The sequence below is a fragment of the Sorex araneus genome, chromosome 2 (assembly GCF_027595985.1).
Source record: "Sorex araneus isolate mSorAra2 chromosome 2, mSorAra2.pri, whole genome shotgun sequence".
Classification (NCBI taxonomy): Eukaryota; Metazoa; Chordata; class Mammalia; order Eulipotyphla; family Soricidae; genus Sorex; species Sorex araneus.
In genome coordinates this window covers 305,529,237-305,555,096 of record NC_073303.1, presented here as the reverse complement: position 1 = coordinate 305,555,096, position 25,860 = coordinate 305,529,237, and the positions used below count along the sequence as shown (strand labels likewise).

Here is a 25,860-nt window from a genome sequence, read left to right as displayed (position 1 = left end):
ATCATGGGGTTTGATTGCCAATCTGAGGAAACTTGAGAATTTTATGAAATACTTCCTATCACCTTATTTTGTTAAGTACATTTTAATACAGTAACAAGTCTCACAATGGAGACATTACTGGCGTCCACTGGAGCAAATTGATGAACAACGGATGGCAGTGCTACAGTGACAGTGCAGTGCTACATTTTAGTGATTATAACAATATTCATACTTTTGTGTGCAGTTGTAAAGGGTTTTAATAATCTATATGCGCCTTCATTTATTCATTTTTAACAGTGTCTTTGCTTCTTCATTTCTTATCAAAAATTAAAATTTAACTTTTAATTATGAAAGTTATTTTGTTTCTCTTGTCTGTTGTCAGGGGACCATATGTGGTGTCAAAGATTGAACTTGGTTTGGCGTATGCAAGGTAAACACCCTACTTTCTATACTTGTTGTAAAGCTCCTAAATCTTCGACTTTTAAAGTCCTTTAGTACAGAATAAGGACATGGCTTAAATAGTGTGAAAGTTTGTGATATTTTTACACAAAGAAACTGCACCACCACCAAAGAGTCAAGACACTTCATCACTCTCCTTATTTGTCATCTCTAATCTATTCTTTCTCCTCCTTCTCCTTTCTTCCTTATAACTGGGAATCCAGTTTGTAATCCAAGGCTAAGCGTGTTTTTGACTGTTTTGTATGTGCATTCCATTATTGTGTCTTTATATTCCACAAATAAGTGAAATGTTTATCCTGACGGGATGACAGTGACAGATCCTTCTCCCTCTCACTTACTTTACTTAGCATGATAACAATGAAATTGGAATCATATCTTACACCATTCACAGATGAATTCAACGTGTCTTCAATCTTCAAGACCTTGAGATTTAACAAGAATCTAAAGTTCACCAAATTGTAAAGAAAGGCAGGATACCTTTCAAAGATCTCACAGATGTCTACAATAACTGGACTCCAGTGGCAAAGATAACACAAACCATAACAGATAGGACTACATAAAGTTTAACTTTTGTTTGCTCGTTTCTAACTGACTAGTAGTTTTCCTAATCATGCTCTCGTTAAAAGCTGAATACTTGGAGCGGCTGTGGAACTCCGAAGACCGAGGGAGATTTCTGTTAGGTCACCTCTCTAGTAGCCTGCACAGGTCACATTGTCACTGGACTCTCAATTCTACCTTCTCAAACCTACCAGGTACTGACTCAAATCCCTTCCACCGAAAAGAGTTTAGAAATAGCTCCAATGTAGTAACTGGAACAATCGTAAAGAGAGTACGTCCTTGGGGTTGGAGTGATAGCACAGTGGGTAGGGCATTTGCCTTGCATGTGTCCGACCCGGGTTCGATTCCCAGCATCCCATATGGTCCCCTGAACACTGCCAGGAGTAATTCCTGAGTGCAGAGCCAGGAGTAAGCCCTGTGCATCGACAGGTGTGACTCAAAAAGCAAAAAAAAAAAAAAAATGGAAAAGTTAAAAAAAAGAGTACATCCTCATTTTGACTTTATCAAAGAATGTTCCTTTCATTATCTAATGTTCTCAGTCTTCAAAAATATTTCATACATTTTCCTACATTTTTGTTCTTACACACTGTTCAGCTTCAATGGGGAAGGAGGCCTCTTTGAGGTGATTTGTAAAATTAAGTCACACCGCTGTTGCTAGCAACTTCATAGAATTTTCTGTAACAAGATATCGTATATCTTGCTTTTGTTGCCTTTTCAACTTCTGGTACCTGTTTCCTCTTCTAGCACCAATTGTTATTATTTGCTAGCAAGTACAATTGTAGGACAAAAATGGCTTATTGTTTGGTGGTTATCTAAGTAAATGAGAGAGCTAGAAAAGCAGATGACAGTAAGTTTCTAGAACAACTATTAGACTGTATATTAAGAACACTTCTATATGAAAACTACTACTGCAAGGCAAGGCAAATGTTTGAAAAGGCAAACTGTCTGCATCAGAAAAATGGATTTCTCATATCCAATACTCCTTTTCCTTAACTACTTTTCAAATCTAAATCCCAAATAGTATGTTTAATTGATAGGTATTTTGATAGGTAATTAGGAACAAGAAACTTGAAGTCAAACTGGGTTTTTATTTCATCGTCATAACATTTTGTCTATCTATGTTTGTTTTATTAACTATCAAATAGAATAAAGAAAATATTGATATTCATCAATAAATAGCTGTAAAGATTAAATGTTACATAATATGTTATTCCTGGCACACTATGCACATAGAAATGCTAAAGAAGGGCTAAAGAGTTTTTAGTAGTAGAGAAGTAAAAGTATGAGTAGCCTTAAGGCTGTTAAGCTTTTTTGGTCCAAAAAACCTAAGATGTCAGAATATTTATTCAGTTCACTATATTATATCTATAGCTCTATATACAGGAGTATTTTTATCGTCAATGTCATCATAAATTGAATGTGAATAGATATTTATTTGATGGTTCAGTTTATAAAACTGAAGCAGATAAGTTTCTGAAACTAAAACACTGTGAACCAGTGCCTACATTATTTTTAATTCAACAAAATAATATTCTGTGTAAAGATCAATTATTTTGTTTTCAGTACTACAATCTTTATTTTTATTGATTTAAAAAATTTTTAAGTCACTGTGAGATAGAGCATCACAAAATTGTCCATGATTGCATTTTAGTCATACAATGTTCCAACACCCTTCCCTTTACCAGAGTAATTTTCTAGCACCAGTGTCCCCACTTTCTCTCCCACCCCTTCAAGCCACCCCCCAATCCCAGCCTGCCTATCTTCTCTCTCTTTTTCTTTCTCTCCCTCATTTTAGGCATTATGGTTTGTAATATAGATTTTGAAAGGTTATTATATCTATCCCTTTACCTGGTAAAGGTCAGTTCTTTAAGTGACATTTCTCAAATCTTATTTTTTCCTTAAACAACTGTAACTTTGTCAAATACAAAAAGTATAACAGTAAGTACAAAATTGTCTGCTATTTCAAATAGTTATGGTAACTTAAAAAGTAAATGTATATATATTTTCATTTACTCGCACGTGACATGGACAAATGGAGACGTTACTGGCGCCTGCTCGAGCAAATCAAAGATCAACAAGAGGACAAGTGATACAAGTGACAAGGTAAATATATCTATAGATTCCATATAATTTCAACTTATGCTTAGTTATTACAGTTAGAGACTTGAAAATAAAACGAGCTAAAATAAAAAATGAACCAAAATGATCAAAGGTTTCATTGAAAAACATGTAGAAAAGGTGTTTAGATAGATGTTTCATCCTGTTTTGACCCAAACACATATTGTGACTGACATAAAGTTATCCTTCTTAGGAGCTTCTAAACATTTTGTTTTTCACTCTGAGATCAGACTGAGAAAATCTTCTAGAGAATAATACCAAGATGAGAAATAGTTAAATAATGCAATAATGTTCTTAAGTCGCACAGGGTATGTTTAGTCAAATGCTGAGGGTTTTTTTTTTTTTAGTGGGAAGTATATGATGTAAATGAGTAAATTAACATGTATCTGCATATAACATAGTGAATAATTATGGTGCTAAATGACAGGATTAAAATATCTCTTAATGGAGATATTTTCCTTAAAATATTTAAGGGAAGATATTTTTCTTAAAATAACTATGAGCACTAAATAGATGTTTGAGAATTCACTACATGAAAAAGTATGAGAAAGAAACCTCTCTTTTTCGTTCACTTTCTCAAGATTCTACTCTCTATCAACACAGAACACTAAAGCTAGAGTAATGTAATAATTGAAATTAGAACTCATCAGGGAAGTGAATTCTGGGATCTTTATTATGTTTCTGCATGTCATAAGCTTTCTCATTAAACGCCTGTGGCATATTTCTAAATCCCAGAGTTACAGTCTGTTCAGCCTTTCTCTGTTTATCCTATTCTTATTTATTGCATGTAATGACAAGATTTCATTGTCTTTCAAAGTTTTCTTTTAACTCTGGTGGCACAGAAAAGTAAAAATCTATTACAGAGAGTAAGGCATTTACTTTACATGTGTCTGACCTGGGTTCAATCACGGGCACTGTGTATTGTCCCTTAAGCATCTCCAGGAGTGACCCTGAGCAAAGAGCCAGAAGTAAGCCCTGAACACCACTGGGTACGGCCCTCCCAACCAAAACCAAATAAAACAACATAAAATTCTGTAACCAGAACTTATGTCTTTGGCACAACGTTAACGTTAAGGAAAGATACCCCAAAGAAAGAATAGCGATTACCTTTGAAAAAGGTACTTTCACATGCAAAGATGAATGTCTCTCTTAATGGAGATGAATATTTCTTGAGGGACACCTAATTAGTGGAGAAGGAATATCTCAAGTCTCTATGACTGTTTGATTGTGCCAGTATTTGTGGGAAACTTAATAAATAACTTTTTTCTTCTTAAGACTGCTGAAAGATGGCACTGAAGACAACATGGTGAGTTACTCAGTCTTTCCACATATACAGAAGGAATTCACATTGGTAAAGTTCTCTTTACTTTTTCACTGATCACTCTGCTTTATACTTATTTAATTATTTTTCTAGACTTTAAAGAACTCAGTAGAATGATTTGGGGATGTTATTTTGCCTTTCAACTTTACCTAAATTAGTGGACGTTCTATCTAAGTAAAGGTCTGGTTCCTTTATCCATGTGTTTTCTTTCTGCCTAACACATCTTTTTTTGTCTTGTTCATAGTTCCCAGATATCATTTCTATTCCGTTGCCTTAATTCCTAATACCTGCTTACTTTACTCAAGTTTCCTTATGTCTTGGCAAGTTATCAATGTTGAGACTAATTTATACTCAGATTCATGTGCTGATATTTTTATGTAGTTTGTGTGTCTATATAATTCCAAAAGGAGAGAAACAATCTTGCTCCAGATATTGTCTTCATATACTGTTTCCTAACATTTTTACCATATACACGATGTAATCAGAAAGTTACTTTCCTAACAATGTCCCTGTTATCCCATTGCTCCTTGGTTTGTTTGAGCGGGCACCAGTAACGTCTCTCATTGTGAGACTTGTTGTTACTGTTTTTGGCATATCCAAAATGCCTAAAAATACATGTAAGTTATGCCTATTTTTAGTTCTAATATACATAGAATCAAAGAGTATATTCTTTTTTATATCTAGATTTCTTATGAAATATATTTTTAAAATTTATTTTTGTTGTTAGTTTATCGGCTACTTTGCTTTTAATTGTTTCCTGAAAAGTATTTTATTTTGTTAGCCTACCAATTTTTTCATCTGTTGTCATCTTGATGGATATTTAGGTTATTTCTAATTTAAGGTATTGTTATTAAAGTTCAAGTTATGTTAAAAGTCTTCAATGAAAGATTTATAACATAAATTTATAACAGATTTTTATTCACATTGAGTAAATATCTAGTGGTAAACTTGTTGGATCACACATTAGAATTATGTTTAATTTCATAAGAAAATTCTAAATAGCTCACAAAATTAAAACATTTTCAGGAATAAAGAGGTAGTACAGTGAGTTACGCACTTGCTTTGATTGTGGCAGATCCAACCAGTTTCAATCTCCAGCACCTCGATTTCTTTTTTTCTCTTTGATTTTTGAGTCACACCCAGAGAGGCTCAGGGGTTATCCCTGGCTCTGCACTCAGGAATCACTCTTGGGGGTGCTTGGGGAACCATATGGGATGCCATGGACCAGTATCAAACCCAGATCTCCCCGTGCAAGGCAAATGCCCTACCTGCTGTACTATGGTTCTGAACCATCACCACCCCCCTCCCCCCCACACACACCCTTTACAGTCCGTTGAACCCTCACAGAAGTGATCTCTGATTGCAGAGCCAGGAGTAAGACCTCAGCACTGTCATGTGTGACGCAGAAACAAAACAAAACAAAACCTAAAAAAAGTAAATACAGAACTTTACACTAACAATGTTAAAGAATAAGAGATTATTTAATTCCAGTTGCTTAACCAGCAAGTTTGCCAGCACACATATTATCATCCTTCATTTCATGGACAGTTAAGGGGCTTGGTTCATACTTAAGGTGCTTGGACCCTGCTCACAGCTCTCTGAACGGGGGACCTGTGACTCCAGGAATAGAGCAGAAAGCGGCCACATGCAAGAAAGACGTTTTAACTCCAGTACATTCTGCCCAGCCCTTCTCCTTTTGTCTCTTAATCTCAACAATTGCACTGAATATAACATGATATTTCATTGCTTTTCTTTTGTAGTACCCTGAAAATTAATGAAGTAGAGATATTTTCATGCACCTAACCATCTTGTATCTTCTTTTGTAAAATAAAACAAATCCTTTGACTACTTTAAATGTATTAACACTTTAATTGTTATTTGTATATTTTTACATTTTATTTAAACAATTACTTTTTTCTGGCAGTTGATTTCTGGCAGTTATTCATCAGTCTAAGTAAATTTTTCTCATCAGTAGACTGTTTACTTGAAGATACCATTTTCCCCAGCTTTATTAATTGTTGAAAAAAATACAGTATGCTTAAATACTCAAATGATGATTTGATACACATTGTAAAAGAATTGTTTGTGGTGTTTTATGATGTTTAGTTTTTAATTTTTAGTCCATGCAATTTATATTGTGTTTAAAAAATAATTGCTGAGAGTAATGTCAGCAAAAATGACAAAATCAAAACTATTCCCTTATTATGTTCAAATACACTTATACAAACTTTGGGAGTTGCAAAACCCAGGAGAGCCCATAATCAAAAGACAGACTAGTGAAGGCAAACAAGAGCCCGATGGCAGCCTCAGAGGCCATGGTTCCTAGGCATGGTTCTGGAAACGGCCCCACCCACTGTGGACTGACTACAACTTTTCTTGTTCTTCCTTGTTCTGTGATCAGCTAGTGTTCAGCGAAGTGGTGACAGAGGTCAGCATTAACCTGCTGCCCAAGCCGAATAAAAACACTAGGAGGGCCTCAGCAGTAGTACAGCAAGTAGGCCACATACCTTGCACACCGCCAACATGGGTACGATCCCCTGCTTTCCACTTGGTCCCCTGAGCACCACCAAGAGTCATTCTTAAGTAGCCAGGAGTAACCCCGAACATCACCAGAGGTGACCCCCTAACAAACAAAACACTAGAAGGAAAGAAAACATGGGTCAATATCTTTGAATATAGGTGACAACGTCTTCAACAAAATAACAGCAAATCACACTCTTCTAGAAGAGTTATTGCATAAGAAAAAAACAGAAACCAAAGTTCAGCAGCATTTTACAAGGGTCATGCAGCATGTACAAATGAGATTTATCTCTTCCTGGGATGAAAGCATCCCTCAATATATGCAGATCAATAAATGTGAAGTACCTTATTAACAAATAGGAGCAAAATCATATAATCATCTTAATAAATGTAAGAAATGCACTTAGCAATATTTAATTTATTTTCATGATAAAATCAATAAAGCATTATAAAATATATGTACTTTAATATTATTAAGGCTGGATATGACAAGTCCAGTGGTAACATCATATTAATGGTAAAAGTTTGAAAGCTTTTCCCCGAAGATGAGAAACAACATACGACTCAACACCTCTATAACATAATGCTCAAAGTTCCAGCTAGTGGGGCTGGAGCAATAGCACAGCAGGTAGGGCATTTGCCTTGCACGTGGCCAACCCGGGTTAGTTCCCAGCATCCTATATGGTCCTCTGAGCACCTCCAGGAGTAATTCCCGAGTGCAAAACCAGGAGTAACCACTGTGCAACCCCAGGTGTGACCCCAAAAAGAAAAAAAAAGCTCCAGCTAGAGAAATAAGGTAAAGAAAGAAATTCAAGTACTCCCAAATGGACAGAAAAAAAAACTAATATTTTCTCTATTTTTCATTTAGAATTAAATCACATATAATTCCAACTTCACCAAATAATAATTATACCCAATACAATCAACTTAGGATGCAGGATAGAAAATAGACATATTTAAAATAATTGAATTTATGTACACTAAAACAAACTATATGAAAAAATAGAAAATAACCTCATTTACAATAGTAATTGAAAACAATATATTACAAAATATCCAAGGATAAATGAGTGAATAATGAAGGTGTGGTATATATACACAAGGGAATACTGTACAATAACAAGAAAAATAAAATCATGCACTTAGTTGCAATTTGGATGGAAATTGGGTTTCTCATGTCAAGTGAAGTGAGTCAGAAAAAGGACAAATACTAAAGGTACTCTCATCTGTGCTGTATAGAATAACATTACAGGACTGTAATGTATTAAAAGTGGGCAAACCCAATTAATAAAGACACAAATAGAAAGAGTATGCTCATGGATTGAATTATTATTATTGCTAAAATATCAATATTACACAAAAACATCTCAGTTTTAATATAACCTCTACGAAAATTCCAAGGTCATTTCACAAAAACAGCAAAATAATACTATAACTTTTAGGGAAACAGACAAACAAAAGCCTTAGTAGTCAAGACAAGCAGAGTATAAAGCTGGAAGTATCACACTTTGATTTCAAACTAGAACAAAGTTATAGAATTTAAAACAGTATTTTACTGGCATAAAAACAGAAAAGTAGACTAGTAGAATAAAATTAAGACAATGGAAGCCTACACACATTCAATCAACAAATCTTTCATAAGGACATGAAAGTACACAATAGGGAAAATAGTTTATTCAATAAATAGGATTCAAAAAATGAAAAGGAATGAAATTCTGCTAGTAAAGAGGATTTGTAGAGGAAAATAGAATATCTTCACTGTAAATTTCCAATATTGTTTTTATTTTGGCCAAAAATAAAGTTAGTTGAATAAGTTCTCTGGCCTCATTTTTTTTTTCTTTTTTTTTTTTGCCTCATTTTCTTTACGCAATAGAAACTCCATACATTTACTCAATAAGCTCAACCTTCCTATATCTCTATAGTTGTGAAAGTACAGAAATAAAATATACTACAGGTATATTTTAAATATACCATCATTTTGGCCATCTCTAGTACTTAAATTAAAGGAGAACATTACAAATATAAAGGTTGAGTGCTTAAGGCTGGAAAGATAAGATAGAAGGTAGAGTGCTTGCCTTGCGCATGGCTGACCCATATTCAACCTTGGCATCCCACAGGGTACTCCAAGCACCGCCAGGAGTCATCCCTGAGTGCATATCTGGGAATAAGCCCTGATAATCAAGTGTTGCCACCCAAAACAAAACAAAAAAGTCAAGAGCTTAGTCTTTTTTATCTCTAGTAATTCAATATATATAGTCAAGTTTAAAATAATCAATATATCTGAATAGTAATGTCAGATGTGTGAAGGAATATGCTAAGGAATTAAGGAATGTCTTTGTAGAAGTTATATAGGTATCATCTATAATTTTGTTTAGTACTAATATATTAATATGAAATGATTATAATTTTAATTATTAATCTTTAAATGAGAAAACTAAAGTCAAACAGACTAAGCATATTGACACAGATCTTACAAGTAGTGCTTTTGGGTGCAATGTACCGGATTTTTGACTTGACTTCTGCTCTCATGTTGCCTTTAAAGAACATGAAACAAGTAACACAAGTTCAAAGACTGTCTTCATTGTTCAAATCAGGCAAAAAAAGGAAGAGAAAATGATTCACATTTTCAATTCCAATTCGATGGTTAACCCGTGTCCCTTTAGGCAACTTGCCCAGACGCTACCTTTTCTCCTCCTTAACTGGTTCTTTCATTCATCTGGCACCTCTCTCATACTGAATGATGAGTCCACTTTTCAACATTTTCTGTTAGGGAAAGAGAGAGCATTGAGCTGCAAGCCTTTTATTTAGTCACAGTTGCTAAAATGTTTTCAGGAATAAAGGCTGCAAGAGTGTACTCAAAAAATAAAAAATAAAAAAGGTTGCTTGGCATTTCAAAATGGTACTGTCTATGTGAAGATAAGTGCATGCTATTTACAAATCTTCTTTAAGACAAATGCACATGTTTCAAGGATTCCTTTCATCTGGAAAAAAAAAGAAATGCTTATGCCTGTTTTATCACCTAGTACAGTTTAGAAATTACAATTTTTTAAAAAAAGTGAACCCTGCTTTCTTAACTGCCTGCACATTGTTATGCACAAATGAATAGAAGATTGTTCCTTCATATGCGAATTATATGACCCTAATATGATATTTAGTGGTGCAGAATCCTATCTCCTGAAAAGAATCTGTAGTGTGCGTGTCTGTGTGTGTGTGTCTGTGTGTGTGTGTGCATGCTTGCATATTTACTGGTGCACAGTATTTGCTATATGAGAATCTGTAGTGTGTGTGTGTCTGTGTGTCTGTGTCTCTGTGTGTGTGCACGCACAAAAGGAAAATAACAAAGTAAATGGGGATCTGTAATTTAGGAAAAGGAAGAAAGGACTTTAATTGTTTTTACATCACTATATAAAGCTGTCGTGAAATGTTTGTCTCAAATTGGTTCATAGGAATTAATACACAAGTACGTGTATAGGTGTCTTACATGAATGAATTCTCTGTCAAAGGAGATGTCCCAGAAGAGAGATTTTCTTTGAGGATACATTGATAATATTGTACCATAGTAGAAATTAGATGGAATGTACTCCGAAATTCCTTAAAACTCTGTTATTTTGTGAGCTTAAGTATTTTGTGAAGTAATCAGTAATTCCAGCAACATCACTGATTTTGTGATGCTCTAATAACTCCTGACTGCCACTAAGAAAACATATAGCATATGACTTATTTCTGGTCTTTTCATTGCAATTCATAAAAGAAATAACATTTTATAATAGTGAAACAAAGATCACATTCAACAACTTTTGTTACAAAAGAGAAAACAGAAACTCAAAAAATTAAATCACTGTATCACTGTCATCCCATTGCTCATCAATTTACTCAAGTGGGCACCAGTAATGTCTCCATTGTGAGACTTGTTGTTAGTGTTCTTGGCATATCGAAAACGCCACGTGTGGCTTGCCAGGCTCCCAAAGCTATCTTAGTAACAATCCTGGTACAACTAAGCCAAGGGATGTAATCCAATACTTTATTCCATGGATGTTAAAACATAATTTGCAGTTACAGAGTGTGAGAAAGGGCACACTTTAGCACTTAGAGCATTTCTGTTATATCATGTTACTAGTGCCATATGTGCATCGTGTAAATGAATTTATCAAAGTCAAAAGCAAAGGGAGTCTATTAGAGCACACACAGGTGTAGCAGGTGCCAGAGGAGAGACGACTACCTCCTCCACCCCCCGACAGGCAGAAATAAGTAGGTCTTTAGGGGGAGGTGATTCCTATTCTTGAAGGTGATTCCCCATTCTGATCTGATAACAGATTGTGCATTCAAGATCATTGCGATCACTGGGGAGCTGCTTTCACTAGACAGTTCCTTTCTGAAACTTTTTGGAACAGTAATTTTTCATTTTTAATTTCTTCTTGTGAAAATGTTAACAACAGAACAATAAGTCAATTTTTCATCACATCTGCTCTCAATATTTTATATATTTCATTGTATAATTAATACAGTGAATACATTAATATCTTCTTAGAAGTCGTGTGAATGTTGCTTCACTTTTCTAATTGTATGTGATAATATACAATATACATAATAGGCAGAGTTTCTTGCCCTCGAGCCTGGCTGTCTTCACCAAGGCCCCTCAGAGGGGACTGGTTGATTTTCCCTCCCCGCCCCAAGCAGAGCACCAGCAGCCGAAGACCTCCGGAACCCAGCCACAGTCATGCTCAAGGCCACTCTCCACACATTCGAACGAGTCTCATGCATGAAGGAACCAGCAGAGGAATGCAGATGTGGGGGGACCGGGACCGAGATCCCCAAGTCTGCTCAGATCGGGACAAGGCCTCTTCTACCCAGATCCCCCATTTTCCAGTAGCTAGTCGGTCACACCCAGAAACTGCCCCTGGCACCATGTAATCCCATCAATGGCCAACATCCAGAGACTATAAAACCAAGCTCCTGGAAGCGACATCTTATAGCCTAATTCTCCCTCTTGGAGAACCTGGCAAGCTACCGAGAGTTTACTGCCCACACTGGGGAGCTTCGCAAGCTCCCCATGGAGTATTCTTATGCCAAATACAGTAACAATGATGGGTCTCATTCCCCTGACCCTAAAGAGCCTCTAATGCGGCACCATTGGGAAGGACTAGTAAAGAGAGGCTGCTAAAATCTCAGGGCTAGGACGAATGGACACGTTACTGGACCCACTCGAGCAAATTGTTGGTCAACGGGATGACAGTGACAGTGACAGTGACAGTGATGTCATAATATGAAAGGTAGTCCTTATTTTATTTTACACTTTTATTGCTTAAGAATGAAATTAAGCATAAGTTTCAAAACCAAATATGGGCTTCAAGAAATTTTTAAAATAGTGTCTACCTTCTTGTTTGAATTTCTCCATTTCAGTCTTACTTTTGTAGTCCTGGGGGGACATTTAAAAACTCTAGCTTTTCTGCGGCTGCACGAGCATGATCCCGGAAGCCAACTGAACTACTTTGGACACCAGCAGCTCACAGAAATGCCTCTAGACTGTGAATTGAACCACTGCCCTATGCAGCGCCAGTGAGGTAGGGTTTCTCTCTTCAGGCTTTTCTAGCTTATGAGCACCACAAAAGGGAAGTAAAAGCTTGCAGTGATGCAATTTCTGGCAGAATTTTCCCTGGACTTTATACAGAAATCCAAAACCACGCGACCTAATAACTCTTAATTGTCAGCAATGTGAAACGGTTCCTTTTTAGCATGTCTGACTTTGGGGAGAAACTCCAAAAAATTATAGTGAGTTTTTTGTTGAAATATTGAAGGTAATCAAAGTAGCATCCATGTCTCTAGACTGTGAACTAAGCCATAGCCCCATGCCAGCCGAGGAGAGGAAATATCCTTCTTTCTCAGTTTTTTTCCCTTCTTGCGGAGAAGCTGCATGGGGTCTGCCTTATTATGAGGTCTATTAAGCAGGTACAAACTTGGTAACGTGGGAAGGAAAAAAAATTATGTACTTGGAACAGCAGGATGCTTGGGCAGTCTCGGGCCAGGGCCAATATTGGCGTGTGCTCCACTGAGATTGGACTTTTGTGTGGCCACTTTGCTGCTGATCGACCAGGATTTGGAGGCCAACTAGACTACTTTTGGTCCCAGAAACTGCTTGCAGCCATGTCTCTAGACTGTGAAATAAGCCATAGCCCCACGCCAATCGTGGAGGAAAAATATCCTTCTTTCTCAGTTTCTTTTCCCTTTTCCGGGAAAAGCGGTGGAGCGTCTGCCATATTATGAGGGCTATTAAGCAGGCACAAACTTGGTGGCATGGGAAAGAGAAAAAAAGAGTTATGTACTTGGAATAGTGGGGCTTCATATCTCTGCATTCTCAGCAATGGAAAACTAATTATCAGATACTTCCTTGGGAGTAGGGCTGTCCTTTTTTGGGGGGAAACTCCAACAACAATAGTGAATTTTATGTTGAAATATGGAATTTAATCAAAGTAAAGAGAAAATAAAGTAAAATTTATCAGTTACGCAGGCGGGGGTGGGGGTCACGGGGTGAGAAGTATACTGGGGTTTTTGGTGGTGGAATATGGGCACTGGTGAAGGGATGGGTGTTTGAGTATTGTATAACTGAGACATAAGCCTGAGAACTTTGTAACTTTCCACGTGGTGATTCAATAAAATAAATAACTTAAAAATAAATAAATAAATAAATAAGCAATAACTCCAGAATTTTCACTTCATGCCTTGTTTCTTATTTTATATGTTGTATCAACTATTTTTCTTTTACTTTCCTTTGAGAATTTACCTGGTGGTGCTCTGGACTTGCAATTGGCTCTGCCAAGTGATCACTACTTCTGGCAGGACTCAGCGGACCATATGTACTGTGGGAGAATAAACCCAAGTCAGAAACATATAAGGAAAATGCTCTACCCACTGTACTATCTTTTTGGCCTCTCACATTTTACTTAAAATGCTTTTATGTTGTCCATTGTCTAAAAAATTAAATCTCTTTATTTTACTTATAATTACATAATTTTTCTTTGATTCTGGTTAGAGGACATTTAGTTCACTGACCAAATATCAATTCTTGAAATTAGGTCCTGTCAAACACATCTATGTTTAGAAAATGTCTCTAGGTTCAAAAAGTTCATGTTTATTTATTCTTTGGCTTATGAGAATAGTACATTAAAATGAATATAATGTCAACTTTTGGTATTGGTAAAATGTTTTGATGTGTATTTTGGAGTGAACCAATGTCCTGTAAGGATAAGGAGGTCCTCTTTCTTTTTCCTCATCTCAGTGTTCTAAGAAATAAGCCAAAATGTTAATAAAATTTAAAGGATGTTAGCATGTGGGCTGCAGCAATAGCACAGCGGGTAGGGCATTTGCCTTGCACGTGGCCGACCCAGGTTCGATTTCTCCATCCCTCTCGGTGAGCCTGGCAAGCTACCCATGGTGTATTCGATATGCCAAAAACAGAAACAACAAGTCTCACAATGGAGATAATTACTGTTACCTGCTTGAGCAAACTGATGAACAACAGGATGACAGTGCTACAGTGCTGCAGCATGTAAGGAAGAGAAGAATGAAAAGAGGAAGGTGAAAATGAGAGGGAAGGCATTATCTCATCCACATCAGATCATTTATTATCTGGTCTCTTGCAAAAAAAATATGTGTGTCATGTTACCTTTGCATTTAACAAAATAAGATATTTTGATTCCGCGCCAGGGTCCTCTATGCTCCTCAATCATCTTTTAGATGTCTTTAAAATATTTTGTTTGTAGCGAGGAAGTTGCCAGGTCTGTTATATGCACCTTCTAAATGTCAGCTCACTCCTCTGAGTAATAGCAACAATAAAAATCTCTGACATGCATTGCCAGGTAACAGTGGCTGTTAGTGGGGTTAACCAGCTTCATGATACTGATTCAAAAGATGTTGCATTATATCTGCCAAAAGTATGATAAGCTTGGCAGCCTACATGAAAAGAAAACTGTTTTTGAGAGCAAAATCAACATGGTAATTTTGACTCTCTTATGCTTTGTTTCCCAAAATATTTTATACATCAATTCAGAGCCCATATGCAAAAGAAACAAAGCGTTCATTTTCGTTGGCGGCACATCCTCTCCTGTTTTTATAAGAAAAGTGTGGTCTAGGTGGTTTTCAAAGGAAGAAAACAATTTTTCACTTCTGCTGCTTTTTAATATGTTTTCAAAGTTGTTATTTAAATAGCTGGCATTGTTGAGGTCTATTATGCATTCAGCCACGTGCAGTTTTATGTATTTTGCCCTTAGCAACCATAGTTTCTTTCTTGTCTGCATTAAAATGAAGATATTTACGTAAATTTCACTTTCTGCTTTTTTTCTCTCGTTAGCAAGTTTGTTGCATGCTTGCTGAGCCTCAAAGACATAAATTTATCGGTCAGATTATTAAATAAAATAATCTCATTGCTCATTGATAACTATATTAGAAACATATTTTAGTAAATGTACTTTTTGCAAATCCACATAAAGATAAGATAGTATGCATCACCTGTTTATGATAATGTATTCTAATTTATACTACACAATAAGTTTAATATTGATTTTTCTTAATTTTCTTTGTAATATTTATAAATTTATGTATATGATTCTACTGGAAAGCTAAAGCAGCAAATATATGGTACAGTTATTAAAGGATGTATTTGGGTTTTCACTGGGTTATTTATTAAAATGGAATTATGGGTAGGGCATTTGGCTTGCACATGACCAACCAAGGTTCAATTCCTCAGTCCCTCTCAGAGAGCCTGACAAGCTACCAAGAGTATCTCACTGGCAAGCTACCTTTGGTGTATTTGATGTGCCAAAAACAGTAATAACAAGTTTCACAATGGAGACATTCCTGGTGCCCACTTGAGCAAATTGATGAACAATGGAATGACAGTGCTACAGTGCAGAATTACTGGTTAGTTTACTTTCTTTAAATTTGCAGTTAGGGCCTAAGAGATAGTACAGTAGCTTAGTACACTTGCCTTAAATGTGGTCAACCCCAGATTGATTCACACAGCAAAACATATAGTCCCCAACACCATCAGGAGTGATTCCTGAGCACAGAGTCGAGAGTAAGCCCTGAACACAGCTAAGTGTAGTCCAAATACAAAATAAATAAACAAATAAATAGTGTCTATATGTGCCATAGTAAGTGTTATGTTTAGTCTCAGCCCAAGCTTCAAAATAAGAAATTTCTTACAATTCTTATATATCTTATAGAGCCTATTACTTCCTTTTCTAATTTTTTTCTTTGAATCCCACACAGTCCATGGTGCTAAGTGCTTAAGGTTTGTGCTTAGAGTGAGCCCAGGCTGCCTGCATGCAGCACATACATTCCAGTGCTATGAACTATCACCCTTAGTTCCTGATAGATTCTTTATTTGGAAAATTAGACAAAATGTGCATTCAATTACTAGTCTCATTCAGAGTGCACAACTCATAGATTCAGTAATTGGTTGAAGATAGACCTCCAAATATCAATCATGCCATTTTGGAGTGCCTAAAACATGTAGGCTATTTCAAAACATGAAAAACCAGTGTCATTTTTCAAGAGTGAATAGTTTGACTGGGGAAATCAACCAATAAATACTATCAGAGTTTTAAAAGTATGAAAATAGTTTTAAAATATAGACCCAGTAGGAAATTTTTGTAGTGCATTTTTGTAGATTTTTGTAGTAGATTACTAATAAAGTATATATTGGAAAGCTGCAAAAACACTGTGATAAAATACTAGAGATTAAATATGTTTGAACTTCAGAGAGAACCCAGCAGTTTTTCAAAGAGAAGAACACTGAGATCACTTTAAATATCTTTTTGTGGTTTTGTTTTATTTTGTACTCAGCCAGGTAATTAGATTAAGGGCAAGAAATGACTGAGAGAATTTGATATAACTTTCAACATCACTTGAGTTCCTTTGATAAAATGCATTATAGACATATCAAACAAATTGGTAATTTGTTAATAGAATATGGTGAATAGCTGTTAGTGATTAAAGTCTCTTGATATGTATATTAGGATTAGTCTTCCCTAAAGAGTTAGATAGGCTCCTTTCAAGAGCAGCCCTCTTCTAATATTTATGACATTGGTGTGGAAATCTAGTTACAATCACGGTTTTTGTGGTTTTCAGGAATTGGATTACCATTTAAAATGCAAATAACGGTGAATACCCTAGATGCTGAGAGAAAGTTATTGTCCTTGTCTTATTCCTCTGACATTTTCTTATTTCAAGAACAAATCACTCTTTGCCTTTTTAGAAGAAAATAGTTTGGGAGCTATCCTATAGGTGTAGGTTTAATAGTGACATACTATCTCTGAATAATTCATCTCTACTTTTAGAGACAAAAGTGGGGTGGTCCCTTCCTTGTCAATTAAAGTCTCCACCTACACTCTACTTGTTGCCCCAAATCTTCTTACCTGGGATTTCTATAACCTATCTACCCCTCCATTTTATCAGAGTCTATCTAATTCATATAGATATTATCAAGTTGATTTTCATATTTATCATAATGTGGATTTATCAATATGGATTTATCAATTGCACTGTAGCACTGTTGTCCCATTGTCCATCAATTTGCTCAAGCAAGCACCAATAATATCTCCATCCTAGGCACCATGATTTCCAATATTGTTAGTGATGGGGTTTCATGCATACAATGTGCTAACACTGCATGCTCTACCAGAGTGTCTCCTCCTAAACCTGTCCCCCATCACTGTTCCCCTCCTGTTAAGCTGTTCTATAAACTTTTTTCAGACTCTGTTGCCCTTTGCCATTTTTATTTCCTAATTATTCGATTATGTGTCTATAGCACTGTAGCACTGTCATCCAGTTCTTCATCTATTTGCTCGAACGGGCATCAGTAATGTCTACATTATGAGACTTGCTATTGTTTTTGGCGTATCAAATATGCCACGGGTGGCCTGCCAGGCTCTGCCATCAGGGCAGGATATTCTTGATAGCTGTCCTGAGAGGGACAGAGGAATTGAACCCAGGTCAGCCGCGTGCAAGGCAAATGCCATACCTGCTGTGCTATCGTTCCAGTCCTATGTGTGTGTATAAAGAATAAATACTCTGTGCTCATGGACACTCCTGTGGGACTTAAGGACCTTATGGATGCCAAAAATCAAATCCAGGGTTGCTGCATGCAAGGCAAGCACCCTAGTCACTGTATTATTTTTCCAACCCCGAGCATATGCTATTTTTCATCACTATTTTATATACAATCAAACTGAAACTTGCTAGCTTCAACAGCAGGTAAGTCAGTTATTAGTAGATGGAGAAGCTAGAATGTAAGTCCAAGTTTCTACAAATTCAGGGACTCACAAATATACTTTGAACCACACTGTAATTTAAATAAGTGAAGGGAAAATATAGTTCAACATGTTTACATCTGAAAAATGTCATTAACAAAAGATATAGACCCAGAGGCAGAGAAATAGTACAGTGGGTATGGTGCATGCCTTGCACAGAGCCAACCCAAATTCAATCCTGGCACCTCATGTGACCTTCGTGCCCTACCTGGAGTGATCCTCTAAGATTGATAAGCCTTAAGCAACAGCAGACATGTTCCAAAATCAAACAAAAAGAGGTATGGTCATAGATTTGGGTGGTCATGCAAATGTATTTTCTTAAGTGCAAATTCAAAATCTTTTGTATCCTTTTTCCTGATATTTTTGAATGAATCATCCCTAACTGTATACTTTTGTACATTTTTGCTCTATTTTATACTCATTTTGAAACTGTGCCAAACAGGGAAGTAGTAATTTTAGGATAAAGTTGGAGTGCATGTTTGAGTCAATTACATTGGATGAATTGATTGCAATAATCAAATGGTACATATGCAATATTAGTGGCATTATTATAAAGCAGAAGATAGTAGTTGGTAGTCATTTTCCCTCATAAATATTTATATAAGACTTCTGCCAAGAGAAACAGAATTAGGAAGTATTGGGGCTTGTGTGAAGGTGGTCATCACTGGTGGTGTCTGGGGCTGTTACTGATTCTATGCTTAGCAGTGACCCCAAGGGGTGCAGAAAGATCATATGCACTGCTGGGCTTCAAAGTGGGGCGGTTGCATTCAAGGCAAGAGCCTTACCTCCCATGCTGTCTCTCTACTCTGAGTCTGGCCTGTTAGCTGGGAGAATTTTAAAGTTTAATGTTCCCCCTTTTCTTCTCACACATGCCTTTTGAAACAATATTTAAGGCCTATGTGTCCTTCATGTCTTCAGTAAACCATTGTGAACTTTGATTTTTTCACTGCCCTTGTGGCTATTATATCAATGTGATCATTTCAGAATTTCCATTTTACCCGAACAATTTTTACAACCTCTCAGGACACACAAGCCTATATTTTCAGAAAATAAGTGGGCATTAATCATAGTATTTGTGTTACTTTTCTAATCCTAATCCTGATATTACTACCACCACCACAAAGTTAGTAATTTAAAATAACACCGATTTATTATTTTACACATTGAGAGGGTAAAAGTCTGAAACGGGCCTTACATGACCAAAATCAAGATGTCAGACGTCCTACGTTTCTTCTGTAATCACTAAAAGGAAGTTTGCTATTGTTTAGTGACGCTTCTGAAACTGCTTGTGTTCCTTGATTTAGGGGTGCTTCACTCAGCTGTCTGCTTTTGATTCTCTGACTGTTCTCTCTTTCTTTGTAATTACATTGGGTCACCTGAGTGATCCACATTAATTTCAAAATATTAATAATATTTGAGTTACTATTAACCCCAATCACTGGTTCTTGATTCCATTTTCATTCCTTACTTCAAGTATGCAAAATAAAGGAACTGAATGTGAGGATAAAAGTCAAATGACTTTATAAATTGTTTTCACCTATCTTCAGTGTATTTCACTTCACAACGAAATGGATCCAAAGTGTAAGGAAGGATGAATTCAGGCACTGATTTGAATTTTACATCCATATCTCAACATGAGTTTTAAGAGTTACTTGAGTGTAATATTTCTGTAAATGGCACACGACAACCATCGAGCTGAGGTTTAATATCGATTAATATCTTTTATTTATCTTTTTGTTGTTGTTGGGGGCCATGTCTGGTAGTGCTCAGGGCTTATTTCTAGCTCTGCACTCAAACATCACTCCTGGTGGGACTCAAGGGACAACATGGGGTACCAAGGATGAACCAGGATTGCATGCCTGGCTAACACACTACCTGCTGTACCATCTTCACAGATCCTGTTTAAACTCTTTCAAAGTCTTTCTTCATGAGTTGAAGAAATTATGAGTATTTGAGCTTGATTGATGAAAGGTTGCCCATGCAGAGGCTTGTATTAAAGCTGATAATTATTGGGAATCATAGATCTGTTCAATTTCAGAACAGAGGTGATTTTAGTACTACATGAGATGGTGCACAAAAAATTAATGGGTTCAATAGCCTCAACTGTTAAACCTCAACTTTGTATTACAAAACAAAACTGAGCCTAAAATACTTTGGGGGTAGGAGTTATCAAAGCAATTAAAACTAGGATGTAAAAGAGAATACAACTTAAGAAATGACCTATGCCCTCTTCCTGTGTTACTTATCTCTTTAAAACAGCACATCTTTCAGCAAGTAGGGCATTTGCCTTGCATGTGGCTGACCCGGGTTCAATTCCCAGCATCCCATATGGTCCCCTGAGCACTGCCAGAATTGATTCCTGAGTGCAAAGCAAGGAGGTAACCCCTGTGCATTGCTGGGTGTGGCCCAAAAAGGAAAATAAATAAATAAATAAATAAATAAATAAATAAATAAATAAATAAATAAAAACAGCACATCTTTGTATACAGAACATGTGAAACAAGGAAAGTTTGCTCCAGGTTGGTTATTTTCCAGCATATACTCCCTTAAAGTTTATAAAATATTACTTCATTAATCCCTTCTTTAAATGTGGAAGAAAGTCTTTAGTGTGTAATCACCATTTTATTATTATAGAGAAATAGTAAAAAATACATTATTCTTAAGCATAAAATATCATGGTTTATATTTGTCTTTTTAATTTTTTTTTAACTTTTTATTAAATCACCATGTGGAAAGTTACAAAGTTCTCAGGTTTATGTCTCAGTTATACAATATTCAAACACCCATCCCTTCACCAGTGCCCATAGTCCACCACCAAAAACCCCAGTATACCCCCTGCCCCCACCCCCTATCCCCTACTGTATAACTAATGAATTTCACTTCATTTTCTCTTTACCTTGATTACATTCCATATTTCAACACAAAATTCACTATAGTTGTTTGAGTTTCCACCCAAGAGAGACAGACCTACTACCAAGGAAGCATTTGATAATTAGTTTTCCATTGCTGAGAATGGAGAGATATGTAGCCCCACTGCTACAAGTACATAACTTTTTTTTTCCTATTATCTTTTCCCTTTTTTTTTTCCCCCCTCATCCCCCTTCCCGCGCCTCATAGTAGGGTGTACGCCACGCTGAGTCGGCCAGCGTGGGGCTTTTGCTTAGTTCACAGTCCAGAGAGGTGGCTGCTACGTTAATAACCTTTAACATTTCAACAAAAACCCACTGTTATTATTTGGAGTTTCCCCCCTCCCAAGTCAGACCTGTTCAAAAGGAACCATTTCACATTGCTGACAATTATAAATGTTAAGTTGCACGGACGCGCCAGCATCCGCGTGGTTTTGTATTTCTATATAAAGTCCAGGGAAAATTAAGCCAGAAATTGCATAGCCCAGCTCACAGTCCCAGTGCATTGCTGTAAGAAGTCTCTGGAATCAAAGTCTTTAGGCGCAGAGGGTCCGCTTCACGCTCAGAAGCTCCGGATTTATCTGGGCTGAGGGCATGTCGGTTACACCCCCTTCCCGTGAGTCCCTGGGAGCCCCAAGTGTAAAAATCGAATACCTCTGGGTTAGGATTCTTGGAAGATGGCGCCTGCCATGTGGGTGCTGCCGCTAAGCCGCCGTTTTCCGTGCAGGAAGACAGGGTGGGGAGGAAAAAAAAATCCACCCCCGGGCAGCACAGAGTTGTAGCCCAGTTCGCAGTCCCAGTGCATTGCTATTAGATGCTGCGCCGGATGCCCGGATGTGTTAGGTCTCTGGAATCAAAGTCTTTAGGCGCAGAGGGTCCCTTTTAAATTTTTTAATAAAATTATGTACATCTGAAATATGTTTTTCATTTTATTTAGGAGGAAAAAGTTTAACAAAGTTTATTTCTGTGACCTGCTACATCAGTGAACATTTACCAAGAAAACACAAAAAGCTCTAAAACTTATGCCCTGAAATTTTAGATTTATTTAATTTGGTTCAGCCGAAACTAATGCAGTGCCTACTGTGAGGTCAGCACTGGTACTGCAGATATAATCAGGATAGTGTATATTCGATGGGCATAGTCATACTGCTCACTAATAGTTGGGCCTACCTTCCAAAGAGATCTGACTTCAAACCATGTACAAGGTTTGCTAATTAAAATTTCTTATGCAATCGCCTGTAATAGTACTAGCAGGTGTTCATGTGCTGGAGTAGAGGTGGGGGGTGAGTGGGTCCCCTGGTCCTATATCAGCTCTGCTCACTCCCCTATATAATGTCAGACCCACTTGAACACACCATGAAGGCTATAATAAATGCATGTCTGACCTACCTACACTTCTTCACCACTACTCCTGGCTCACTGAATTGCAAAACCTTGGTGCCTGGTGCAGAGCAGGTGCCTGACAGATATAGACTCTGCCTGCAGGATGGCAGCAAATTCTATTTTAATACAAAGAGAACATTCTTGGCTTGCTCTTCCAGCCTGTGTTCTCCCTTGAACATACATCTTTCTTGCTTGTCTTTATGTTTCTTTGCTTGCAGATTTCCACTCTGGAGAAGCCTGTGTTCTCTCCCCAGTACTTCTCTTTTTCTCTTCCCTCACATCTTTTTAATTAAGATTCAATAAAAACTATTTTGCTTCACACACACAATCACACAAATATAACATTCCTACCCAATCATGGTACTTAACTAGGTAGTCAGATAGAGGTTGTTTGGTAATAAGTTTCAGGAAGAAATAAAACCCAAAAGGGAAGTTTCTCTGTTGTCAAACCTTCTGCCATCCCCAAAGCCTGAAGTTTATGCATTCTCTTTGCCTATGCAGGAAGTGAGGCCTGGTAAGTTTGAATGACTTCAGCCTGGTTCAGAGAAGGGTGGAAACCTTCAGGAGAGGAGAAACTGTAGCAGGGTCAAAAGACTGAAAGACTGCCAAAAGTTCAGTCTTTCGTCCCTCGACAATGCTCAAGACTTTTATCTACATAGAAAGCCCTGAGCTGGGGCAGTATGAAAATACTTTATAACATTAACTTTTCAAAAGCAAGCAAACTCACCTTCTCATTCTGAAATCACCTACATGCCAAATTCAGGTGTATTATTCCTTTATTTTATTTCATGGGGTTTTCACATCACTCCCTATTCTCTGTCATGTTTCTTTTAAAAATTATTTTTATCACACTATTGTTCATTTCTGCAAATTCTTTGCAGCAACATAAAGACAAGAGCTTGAAAGAATATGGAGTGTGGAGATGGGGAGTGACTTCTTCCCCCCTCCTCTTGGGCCACACCTGGCAGTGCTCAGGACTTATTCCTGGCTCTGAGCTCATGGATCTTTCCTGTAGGGCTTGGGGAACCAAAGGGGATGTCTGAAATCGAATCCCAGTTTTGAACCTGTGTACAAGGAATTTGCCCTACCCGCTGTACTATCACTCTAGCCCCTTCTTTGACCATTCCTGCCCTCCCTGGGCTACAATCAATATGAATAAGTCTTATCTTTTATTTTATTTACATAAATATGTATTTTACTTAAAAGTATGTCAAGCAAAGCTTTGTTTATTATAAACAAAGCAAAGTTTATTATAAAAAAGATATGGAAATTATTTATGTGATGAAAGATTTCAGAATTTCAGTGGAATGTGCAGCTTCATGGGATGCCATTTCAATAATGATTTATATTTCAGTCTACACAATTCACTTCTTTGTGGGTTTTTTTTGTTTCTTTGCTTGCTTGTTTGTTTGCTTTGGGACCACACCTAGCTGTGTTCAAGGATTACTCCTGGTCTAGCAGAAAAATTTGGAGTGGAAGCAGGTAACTAGAAACAGGACCCTCAAAGTAACCCATTCTGGAAGCTGAGAAAATATGAAATAGGCCATAAATCATAAATTTATAATTACAACAGAGCAGGAATGGGATAGGGCAACAGAAACAGTAAATGTCTACGTGGAATTTAAAGCATAATGTATTAATTACTAATTATGCCAAGCAATACATATATTAGCAGACATGGTGTATGTTTTTGATGAGAAAATTGTTCTCTAGACTTAGTGTTATCCTGTATTTAACCTATATAAGCTCTGTGTGAATTGCACTAGTAGCTGGGCCCACTTTACCATTTTAATTCTTAAAAAGACTTGGCTCTCCCCCTAATCTCTCTAGTGCCTGCATCTGATTCTTGGTCAGATTTCTGTAACAGAGGCTCTTCTTTCAGGAATCACTCCTGGCAAGACTTGGGGGCCCAAATGTGATGCCAGGAATCAAACTCTGTTGGAGTGTGCACAAGTAGGTAGCAAATATCCTACCTACTGTATTGCCTCTCTGACCAAACTATATACTTTCCAGGAACACCACCATCTCTAAAAATGATAGCATCCTTGTCATCTAGAACCACTTTAGTGCTTTTATATTCTGAGTCACTCTATCTTCAACTTTTACACTAACTGGCTGAATGTCTTTGCTCTTCTTTTTAGAATCCTATCCGACAACAACCCCCATGGCTGACAATAATTTTCCTTGAGATTTTTCAGAAGCATAATGTCTCTTTTGGTTGGTTCCATTTGTACTCCTTTCAACTATTACTGAGTCAAATTTTCTAAATATCTGTCTTGCATGCCAATGAATACCACATTTTCTACTCTAGACTCATACCACCAAATGGAAAGATCCACCGTCACTAAGTCTGGTCTTAGTACATGGCATCTCAGAATCTCAGGTGAAAGGCAAAGAAGATAATACAGTCTATTGTTTGTGAATGTTAATAGAAGTCTTTTGGCTCAGAAGAATCAGTAGACAAGTGGCCTCATAGAATTGAATGATGTGGGCCGAGTAACAATAGCCCAGAGTGTTTATTCTATCAGTCTTGTTGGTGTAAAAATTAAAATATCAATGAGCTCAAGAAAGATGATAAACCACTAAATTAAAATAAATAAATTCTAGACACTCTAGCACTGTAGCGATTTGCTCAAGTGGGCACCAGTAACGTCTCCATTGTGAGACTTCTTGTTACTGTTTTATTATGGGAGTCTAAATACCTCTCATATTCATCAGTAGAAATCTGGGCTCATAACTGACATCTGAGTCTGAGGCATGTTGGGGGAACACAATAGGAGTGGGGAGGGTCATAAAAACTTCCAGTGTGTAGGCAGAAGACAAATAACAGCTTTCTGTTTGGTCAAAAGACAACTAACAGCTTGAAATTTCAGCTGTTCCCATGATTACCTCAAGTGGAATGTAATCATGGGAGACTGAACCCTTTATGAAATTTGATGCTGCAGGTACGAACTCATTTAAATTGGGTCCCTGCTTATTTCCTCTTTCCATAATCAGAATAAAACCAAAGACTTCATAGTTTACGATGAGCTATATAATTACTCACTTAATTCTGAACACAATTTATGAGACAGGATATATTGTCCTCATTTTAAAGATAGAAGAAATGAAATAGTCAATAATTTGCCTATCATTTGTATCATTTGTCATCCTGTTGATCTTCAATTTGCTCGAGTGGGAGCCAGTAACTTCTCCATTTGTCCCTGTAGTGTTCTAGTGTAACCCAATGATACCTGCTTGCTCCAGGAACAGGAAGAGCCTCAAATCATTCAGTCAGGGTTTTTTGGGGTTTTTTTGTTTTTTGTTTTTT

The 25,860-nt window shown here is 36.9% G+C and overlaps 2 long non-coding RNA genes across 2 annotated transcripts in view; one reads left to right on the top strand and one right to left on the bottom strand.

Moving 5' to 3' along the window:
• The first annotated feature begins 359 nt into the window (after positions 1-359).
• The window catches only part of LOC129401988 (uncharacterized), a 43,119-nt gene continuing 17,618 nt past the window's right edge, over positions 360-25,860 (top strand). The window contains exons 1-3 of the long non-coding RNA XR_008628484.1: positions 360-409; positions 3,035-3,099; positions 4,390-4,420. This is a non-coding gene — a long non-coding RNA (uncharacterized LOC129401988). The remainder of the gene's footprint in view (positions 410-3,034; positions 3,100-4,389; positions 4,421-25,860) is intronic.
• Positions 6,954-13,812, bottom strand: LOC129401989 (uncharacterized). Its single transcript, XR_008628485.1, has 3 exons — positions 13,734-13,812; positions 9,639-9,718; positions 6,954-7,073 (listed from the first exon to the last, which is right to left on the bottom strand). It is a non-coding gene; the product is annotated as an uncharacterized LOC129401989 (long non-coding RNA).